The 10,080-nt window shown below is 35.7% G+C and overlaps 1 protein-coding gene across 8 annotated transcripts in view; it reads right to left on the bottom strand.

Annotated features, from left to right (window-relative positions):
- Window positions 1-10,080, bottom strand: part of ZMYM4 (zinc finger MYM-type containing 4) — a 159,928-nt gene that overhangs the window by 80,557 nt on the left and 69,291 nt on the right. The gene's annotated exons all lie outside the window — the stretch shown is intronic.

Raw genomic sequence — 10,080 nt, 5'->3', positions numbered from 1 at the left:
GTGAGCCGAGATCGTGCCATTGCACTCCAGCCTGGGTAACAAGAGCGAAACTCCGTCTCAAAAAAAAAAAAAAAAAAAAAAAAAAATCATGAAAATACCTTTCAGCAAACTAAAAAGAGAAAAAAAGGTCTTTGATGTAAGAGAGGACATCTGTTTAAAAAAAAAATCTCATCGACTACTTAATAGTTTAAGACTGAATGCTTTCTCCCTAAGTTGAAAAAAACAGGTAAGAATCTCTCCTCTCACCACTTCTACTCAATATTCTAATAAAGATCCTAGTGGCCAGGTACAGCAGCTCATTCCTGTAAACTCAGCACTTAGGGAGGTCAAGGCAGGTGGATCACTGGAGGCCAGGAGTTTGAGATCAGCCTGGCTAACATGGAGAAACCCCATCTCTACTAAAAACATAAAAATTAGTCAGGCATGGTGGCACACACCTGCAATCCCAGCTACTCAGGTGGCTGAGACACAAGAATCACTTGAACCCAGGAGGCAGAGGTTGCCGTGAGCCCAGATCATACGACTGCACTCCAGCCTGGGCAACACAGCAAGACTGAATCAAAAAAATAAAATAAAAAACAAAAACAAAAGGGAAAAAAAGAAATATTCCATGCTTATGGAAAGATCATATATACTTATGGTATTAATTTTCCCCCAAAGTAATCTAGGGATTTAATGTAACGCTGAAGTCTCTGTGGATTATTTCTAGAAATTTACACATTGACTCTAAAATGTATATGTAAATACAAGAGACCTGAAAAGCCAAAACAATTTTTAGAAGAACAGAACTGGATGACTTATACTAATATGTGAAGTCTGAAATTATTTCAAAGTGAAAAGTTAAAGTTCAAATGCTTTTAAAATATAATAAATTTTATTATCTAGAAGTTATAACTGAATGAAATACATTTAATTTTTTTAAAACTCTATTTACAATTGCCTAATTTGAAATACCTATGGATATAACAAAATAGGTACAAGAGCTGTACTCTGAAAACAACAAAACATTGTTAAGTAAAATTAAAGAAGACCAAAATAAACTAAAACACACATCATGCTCATGAACTAAAAGATTTATTACTATTTAGATGTCAATTCTCCCTAAACCGATCTATAGACCCAACACAACCCCAACAGAAACTCTTGGAAGAAACTGACAATCGGCTTCTAAAATGTATATGGAAATGTAGAAGATCTAGGATAGCAAAACAAATTTGAAAAATAATGACTTAGAACAACTATTTTTTTATTTTTTATTTTTTTGAAACAGAGTTTCGCTCTTGTTGCCCAGGCTGGAGTGCAATGGCCCAGTCTCTGCTCACTGCAACCTCTGCCTCCTGGGTTCAAGTGATTCTTCTGTCTCAGCCCTCCCAAGTAGCTGGAATTACAGGCACCCACCACCATGCCCAGTTAATTTTTATATTTTTAGTAGAGACAGGGTTTCATCATGTTGGTCAGCTGGTCTCGAACTCCTGACCTCAAGTGATCTGCCCACCTCGGCCTCCCAAAGTGCTGGGATTACAGGCGTGAGCCACTGCACCCAGCCAAACATCTGATTTAATATTAAGCTAAATTAACTAAGACAGTGTGATACCAGCCTAAGAATAAGCGCACGTATATGTGGAACAGAATAGTCCAAAAACAGACTCAAACATATTGGTGAAGTGACTTTCCATAAAAGTGCCAAGGTAAATTGATTAAAAAAAAAAAAGAGTCTTCAATAAATATTACTGATACAACTGGATACCTATATACAAAAAGATTTATTTTCACTCTTATATTACACTACATACAGAAACTTCAAATAGATCATCAATTTAAACATGAAAGCTAAACCTAAACTATAAGGTTTCTAGAAAAAAAGCAAGTAAAAATTTTTATGATCTTATGACAGATTTCTTGGAACATAAAATAGATCAGAAAAATATTATAAAATTGGGCTTCATCGATATTAAAAAGCTTGTGCTTTTCAAAGGACACCACCAATACAACGAAAAGGCAAACCAAAGAACGGATGGATAGACGGATGGATGAATATGGAGAGAGAGATACAGATTTAGATTGATGGAGACAGATACAGAGATAGCCCCATCTATTTCTATCAGTCTATCTATTAATCGATATGACGGAGACTTGTATCCAAACTATTATAATATAAAGAATCCTGGGCCGAGCTCAGGATTCTCAGGCCTGTAGTCTCAGTAATTTCAGAGTCTGAGGTGGGCAGGTCTCTTGAGGCCAGGAGTTCACTACCAGCCTGGGCAACATGGTGAAACCCTGTCTCTACAAAAAAAAAAAAAAAAAAGCAGCTGGGTGTGGTGACATGTGCCTATAGTCTCAGCTACTCAGGAGGCTGAGGTAGGAGGATCGCCTCAGCCCAGAAAATCGAGGTTGCAGTGAGCCACGATCACACCACTCCACTCTATACTGGGCGACTGAGTGAGATCCTGCCTCAAAAAAAAAAAAAAAAAAAAAAATCCTTACAACTTCATAAAAAGAAGACAAACAAATTTTAAAATGGACAAAGATTCAAACACATACTTCACAAAACAACATTTAGGAAAAGCTAATGAGTACTCTGGAAAATGCTCAACACCATTGGTTAACAAGGAAATGCATATTAAAACCACAATGAGATGCCACTTTCCATCCCCTACAAAACAGTTATAGTTCCAGAGACAGGGACTACTTAAGTGAAATGGAGGCCAGGAGTAGTGTAATCCCAGTGCTTTGGAAGGCCAAGGCAGGAGGACTGCTTGAGCCCAGGGGTTCAAGACCAGCCTATGCAACGGAGAGAAACCTCGTCTCTACAAAACATTAAAAAAAAAAAAAAAATTGCCAGGCATGGTAGCACATGCCTGTGGTCCTAGCTACTGTGGAGGGTAAGGTGGGAGGCTCACTTGAGCATGGGAGGTGGAGGCTGTGGTGAGCCGAGGTGGCGCCACTGCACTCCAGCCTGGGCGACAGACCGAGACCCTATCTAAAATTAACAACAACAAAAATGAAACAAACAAAGCCCTTGAAAAATACAACCTACCAAAAACAGACACAAGATGAAACAAAAATTTTTAAATGTTATATCTACTAAAAAAAGTGAATTCGCCAGGTGTGATGGCTCACACCTGTAATCCCAACACTTTGAGAGCCCAAGGCGGGTGGATCAAGAGGTCAGGAGCTCAAGACCAGCCTGGTGAAACTCCGTCTCTACTAAAAACACAAAAATTAGCTAGGCATAGTTGCACGCATCTGTAATCCCAGCTTCTCAGGAGGCTGAGGTAGGAGAATCACTTGAACCTGGGAGGCGGAGATTGCAGTGAGCTGATACCGCACCATTGCACTCCAGCCGGGGCAACAGAGTAAGACTCCATCTCAAACAAACAAACAAACAAACAAACGAAAGTGAATTCATAATTTTAAACCTTCATACCAAGAAATATCTAGGCCCAGATGGTTTCAGTGATGAATTGTATAAAAATTTAATGAAGCTATAACTCCAATCTTACTCAAACTTTGACAGGAAAATATTAGCAAACTGAATCTAGAAATATATAAATACTAACATTCTTCAGCCATTCCTCAAGGTAGCAGGAGAATATATATTTTTTAATGTAATAAAGCCTAAGCCTATTTGACAGAAACCAACTACAACTAGCCCCAAATGACAAAATCTACTAATTAACTACTTTAATTAGAATCAATAATTAGTCAAAAGTCACTACTACTTTGATTAATACTTACAAATGACAAAATCTACTAATTAACTACTTTAATTAGAATCAATAATTAGTCAAAAGTCACTACTACTTTGATTAATACTTAATGAATTCCTATAAATTTTAGCAAAACAGTAAAAGTATGTAATCTGAGCAAACTGGAAAAAATGAATAAAGTATTTTTAAATGGTATGGGTTTATGAATGGATTACTACAGACTCAAATTTATTTTAAAAACTCACTAGATTTAACAAGGGAATTAAGTAACACCTAGACTATTCTTGCAATAAGAACCTAGAAATGAAAAAAGTTTTTTCATTATAAAAAATAAAAACCTTTAAATTTCTCAAAATACTTAAGTCAAGAAATAGCACAATAAAAAGCACAAGAAATAGCACAAGATACAAGAAAAAGCATAATAAATATTACTTGAAAATAACCAAAATTTTAGTGAATGGTATAAGATCTGTATGCTAAGATTTCAGCTTATTGTTCTTGCTGTAAGAACAAATACATAATAAAAATATTGATTCTACCCAAAAGTAATATGTAAATGTAGGCATTTTCAATTAGAATTTCAACAAAATATTTTTGTAAAGTATATAAAATCATGTTCAAATTTAGTGGCTTAATGAAAAGCTTAAAAATTACAAAAAATAAAACTGAGACAGTGGTTTGACCCAGCAGATAAATGTCTATACCACAAAGCCAATGAAAATACAGTAATTTTTAAAAACTTCTTCAAATAAATATACAAATAATAAAAATCAATACAGCACCAATATAAAAATATTAATAGAATGTAATAGAAATTCCAAAACTAGATCCCAATATACTTAGAACTTAAATATATCTCAGTGGTGCTAATTCAGTTCAGTGACGAAAAGATTAATTATTTTGATGAAAAGACAAACTGTATATATGGTAGCACAATAGGCCACCCATCTAAGGAATAAAAGTGAACCCCAACCTTGCCCTACATCCAAATTAAATAAAACTTAAATGCTAAAATGTAAAATAAACAGCTTGCATGATAATCCTTTGCAGCAGGGGTACCCAAATCCCTGGCCATAGACCAGTACAAGTCCATGGACAGTTAGAAACTGGGCACAGCAGGAAGTCAGCATCCCACACGCCAGCAAAGCTTCATCTGTATTTACAGCCACTCCCCATCACTTGCATTACCACCTGAGCTCAACCTCCTGTCAGATCAGCAGCATTAGAATTTCATAGAAGCACAAACCCTATTGTGAACTATGCATGTGAGGGATCTAGGTTGCCTGCTCATTAGGAGAATCTAATGCCTGATGATCTGTCACTATATCCCATCACTCCCAGATGGGACCACCTAGTTGCAGAAAAACAAGACCAGGGCTCCCGCTGATTCTACATTATAATGTGCTATATAATTATTTCATATATTACAATGTAATAATGATAGAAATGAAGTGCCTAATAAATGTAATGCACTTGAATCATCCCAAAACCATCCTTCCTCTCTCCCTGATGCCTGGATCCATGGAAAAACTGTCTTCCATAAAACTGGTCCCTGGTGTCAAAAAGGTTGAAGACTGCTGCTTTACAGAGTAAATTATAAAATTTTATTTAAAGGCATTGGAAATTTAAACAAATGCAAAGACATACCAAGTTCATGGATAGAAAGACACAATATCATAAACATGCCACTTCTCTCTACACATTCATGATAATTCAATTAAAATTCCCAAATTTTTGTTATTTGATTTTGTTCTGTCAGAAACTTCCCAAGATGTTTCTAATGTAAATAGAGGCAAGAATAGGCAGAACATTCCTGAACATAAATTTTCAGGATGTGTCCCATTAGATTATTAAGACTTATTTACAGCTTAATTCATTAGAACACCTTGGTACTGTCACAGAAATAAACAGATAAACAACAGTCCAAGAAAACATTAACTGAGAATGTGGGGAAATGCCTACAGATGTATGTTATAAAGTAGCTTTGCAGCTTACTGGAGAAAGGAGGTAGTATCTGACAGATGCTAGTGATTAATTTGTTAGCCTTATAAAAGTAAATAAAACTAGTTCCCTACCCCACACCATATAAAAAATTAGAGTAGGGTAATTCAAAAGGTACATGTGAAAGGCAAAATCAATAAAGATTTTAGAAAACAGTATACAGTCATCCCTCCATATCCATGGGACACTGGTTATAGGACACCCTCCTCCCACAACCATGCTCAAAACCCACAGATGCTCAAGTCTCTTATATAAAATAGAACTGTATTTGCATATATTCTATACACATCCTCCCATACATTTTAAGTCATTTCTAGATTACTTACAGTACTTAATATAGGTGTGTATATAATCTATGCACATCTTCCCATATACTTTAAGTCATCTCTAGATTACTCATAGAATTTAACATTACGGGCTCACACCTGTAATCCCAGCACTTTGGGAGGCCAAAGTGGGCGGATCACCTGAGGTCAGGAGTTTTGAGACCAGCCTGGCCAACATGATGAAATCCTGTCTCTACTAAAAATAAAAACATTAGCTGAGTGTGGTGGCACATGCCTGTAATCCCAGGTACTCAGGAGGCTGAGGCAGGAGAATTGCTTGAACCCAGGAGGCAGAGGTTGTAGTGAGCCGAGATCGCACCATTGCACTCCAGCTTGGGCAACAAGAGTGAAACTCCATCTCAAAAAAAAAAAAAATTCCATCTCAAAAAAAAGAATGTGAATAGTAAGTAAATAGTTGTCATATTGTATTGTTTAGGGAATAATGACAAGAAAAAGAAGTCTGTGTATGTTTAGAACAAATGCAATTATTAAAATTTTTTTCCAAATATTTTTGATCCATGGTTGGTTGAATCTGCAGATGTGGAACCCATGGATACAGAGGGCCAACTGTAATTGCTCTTCCTGATCTCAGCCCAGGAAAATTTTTCCTAAATAAAATGGGGGGCAAAATGTAAACCATAAAGGAAAAGACTGATACATTTATTATCGATCTATATTAAAATCAATTAACTTCTGCATTTATAAAGATTTTATGAAGACATAAAGACATGTATGAGAAGTTATTTGCACCATCTGTAAGTGGTAAGTGTATTGTTTTGAACATTTAGAGAACATCTACAATTTAGTAAGAAAAAAACCAATAGCAAGTGGGTAATAGATTTAATGTAAAAGGCATTTCACAAAAGAAAAATTTTAAATAGCCAATAAACATGAAAAAATGTTCAACTAATTATTAATAAGGAAATGCAAATTAAAGACAAAATTAAGTTCACATTATATCCTCCATACTGACAAAGATTAAAAGTCTGATAAATCAAGTGTTGGCCAGATGTGAGGTGACCACAACATTAATTAACCAGTAACAGAAATGTAAATGGATGAAATGACATTCTTTCCTTAGTATCAATGGGTCTTTGGTTCTAGGACATTCCCTCACCCCACAGATACCAAAACCCAAGCATATTCAAGGCCTACCGTTGGCATGACACTGATGATATGAAAAAAAGTCAGCCCTCTATATAAGCAGGTTTCACAACCTTCATATTTTCTTTTTTTTTTTGAGACAGATATAAAATGGCCCATTTATAAAAATATACATTAAAGAATTTTTAATGTATCATTGTTCATTGTGGCAAAAAAATTAAACAACGTAAATGCCTAAAAACAAAGCAGAAAACGTCAAAATCACAGAATAGAGAGCTGTTCCAATTGAGGTGAAGGTTTTATAAAGTACTCAAGACAGAGAGAAGTGAGGTAAAAAAAGTAAATAATCCCATTTTTGTTAAAAAAAAAAAAAAACCAACTCAAAATCCTGACATACATATATTTCTATCTGTTCGTGTATATAACGATTTTATGACCACTGAAAAAACCACAAGCTACCTACAAAGCTGCTGACATGGGTTATGAGTAGGAATAGGCACAATGATATGGGAAGGTAAGGCCAAGCCAACAGAAAAACCAAAAGGTTAGTCTTAAAAAATCATATATGGGCCAGGCATGGTGGCCAATGCTTATAATCCTAGCACTTTGGGAGGCCAAGGTGGGCAGATCAACTTGAGACCGGGAGTTTGAGACCAGCTTGGCCAGCGTGGTGAAATCTCATCTCTACTAAAATGACAAAAAATTAGCCGGGTGTGGTGGCGGGCCTATACTTCCAGCTACTCGGGAGGCTGGGGCACAGGAATTGCTTGAGCCCAGGAGGTGGAAGCTACAGTAAGCTTAGATTGCACCACTACACTCCAACCTGGGCAACAGAGCAAGACTCTGGGTCTCAAGAACAACAACAAAAATCATGTATAATCAGATTCATGTAATTTATATATATGTATTACTGGAAATAGTTAATGCCATGAAGATCCAAATACAGACCTATAGGATAAAATTTTTTAAGCTATTTTATGGCTTATAATATTTTATAACAGGGTATTTTGTATGCTGTGACAGCAGAATTTATTTTATAAAAATGGCTGCAACAGTATCTTCCATCCATGTACTTTTCTATAATGTGACCTTCAACCCTCCCTCCTCCTCTTAAGATGTGGGGTCTATAGCTTCTGAATCTGGGCAGAAGTTAAATCATAGTACAGCAGGTCCTCTAATAATGTTTCATTCAACATCCTTTCACTGTAGCCCTACTGACAGAAACAAAGGCTGGGTACTGTGGCTCACGCCTGTAATCCCAGAACTTTGAGAGGCCGAGACAGGTGGATCACTAGAGGTCAAGAGTTCGAGAACAGCCTAGCCAATACAGTAAAACCCCGTCTCTACCAAAAATACAAAAAACTAGCTAGGCGTGGTGATGTGCGCCTGTAGTCCCAGTGACTCAGGAGACTGATGCAGGAGAATTGCTTGAATTGTGATGCGGAGGTTGCAGTGAGCCTAGATCCTGCCACTGCACCCAAGCCTGAGTGATAGAGCAAGGCTCCATCCCAAAAAAAGAGAAAAAATATAAGACTCCCAGCCAGGGCTATTGTTTATGTGTAGTTTTGTATATTCTCTCCATGTCTACATGAGTTTTCTCTAGGTGTTCCAGATTCTTCCCACATCCCAAAGATATGCATATTAGGTTAATTAACATGTCTAAATTGTTCCAGTCTGCATAAGCACACAGGTATGTATGTGAATCCACACTGCGATGGGATGGCATCCTGTCCAGGACTGGTTCCTGACTTGTGCCCTGAGGCTGCCAGAATAGGCTTTGGCCACCCATGACCCTAAATTGGAATAAGGGGATTGGAAAATGAATGAATGAATACAAATTATTATGAAACAAAAATTCATAAAATATATAATCAGCACAGAAATGTACAATAAATGATGCACCCAGTGAGCCCATCATGTTTATTATTGTTTCTGAACTAGCAGGAGGTGGTAGAAGGTACTCTTTACAATGTTTGCTTTGCAAACATTTGTTCCTTAAGTTAACCAACCACTACTAAAGCACCATCACATGCTGATTCACCAAAAACTGGATAAATACTTAGCTTATTTGTTTCCATTAATCTTTTTTATACATATATATAGCCCATATTTATTTGAATGTTTAATATTAGAAATGTTTTAGATCTTTTTTAGAAATTTAATGGTGTTTTTGTGACTAGAAATATGCCATAGGAACTTAACTCTTATTTATATCAATTTAAGCTTATAGCAAAATTGGTTTCATTACATGTCATTTCACCTAAAGTCACAATTTCCAAGAACCTATCAACAACAGTTAGTGAGGACTTATTATACAGCCATACAATAAAATACTGAGTAGCAACTGAAAAGGGTGCAACAGGTCTAATCCACTGACACAGAAAGATGTCTATGCAGTTGAATGAAAAAACCAAGAACAGTATCCATGATTCCTACATACATATAGAAATCTCCATATACCATGTATAGATATATACACTCATAGAAAAAAGTCTGGAAAGATATATATATATATGTTAAACTTTTAAAACTGGTTATCTTTGGAGAATGGTAATGACAAAGGCTTTTACTTTCCATTTTATTCATTTGTGTATTGTAAAATTGAATGTATTACTTTTATAATCATTAAAAAACCCAAATTATTTCTAAAAGTCCTATAACACATAAAGAATTTTAAAAGAAAAAGAAGACCTTAAACAAAGTAGAAACCTTTAATATTGGTAAGTTAAATATAATATTCCATACTGACACAAAGTATGGCTATATTTCAATATAATAACTATGAGAATAAAATATGTATTGAAAAATAAAGAGTAAGATTCTTACAATTCTGATTAACCCGCTAAAAGAATAGTATGTGATGAGACCTAGACTAAATCAGATTAAACCAACACATAAATCAGCCCTAACTAAACACAATGGTTAAATACCGTATCTAG

The sequence above is a fragment of the Saimiri boliviensis genome, chromosome 11 (genome assembly GCF_048565385.1).
Source record: "Saimiri boliviensis isolate mSaiBol1 chromosome 11, mSaiBol1.pri, whole genome shotgun sequence".
Lineage (NCBI taxonomy): Eukaryota > Metazoa > Chordata > Mammalia > Primates > Cebidae > Saimiri > Saimiri boliviensis.
This window is presented reverse-complemented; position numbering and strand designations above follow the sequence as displayed.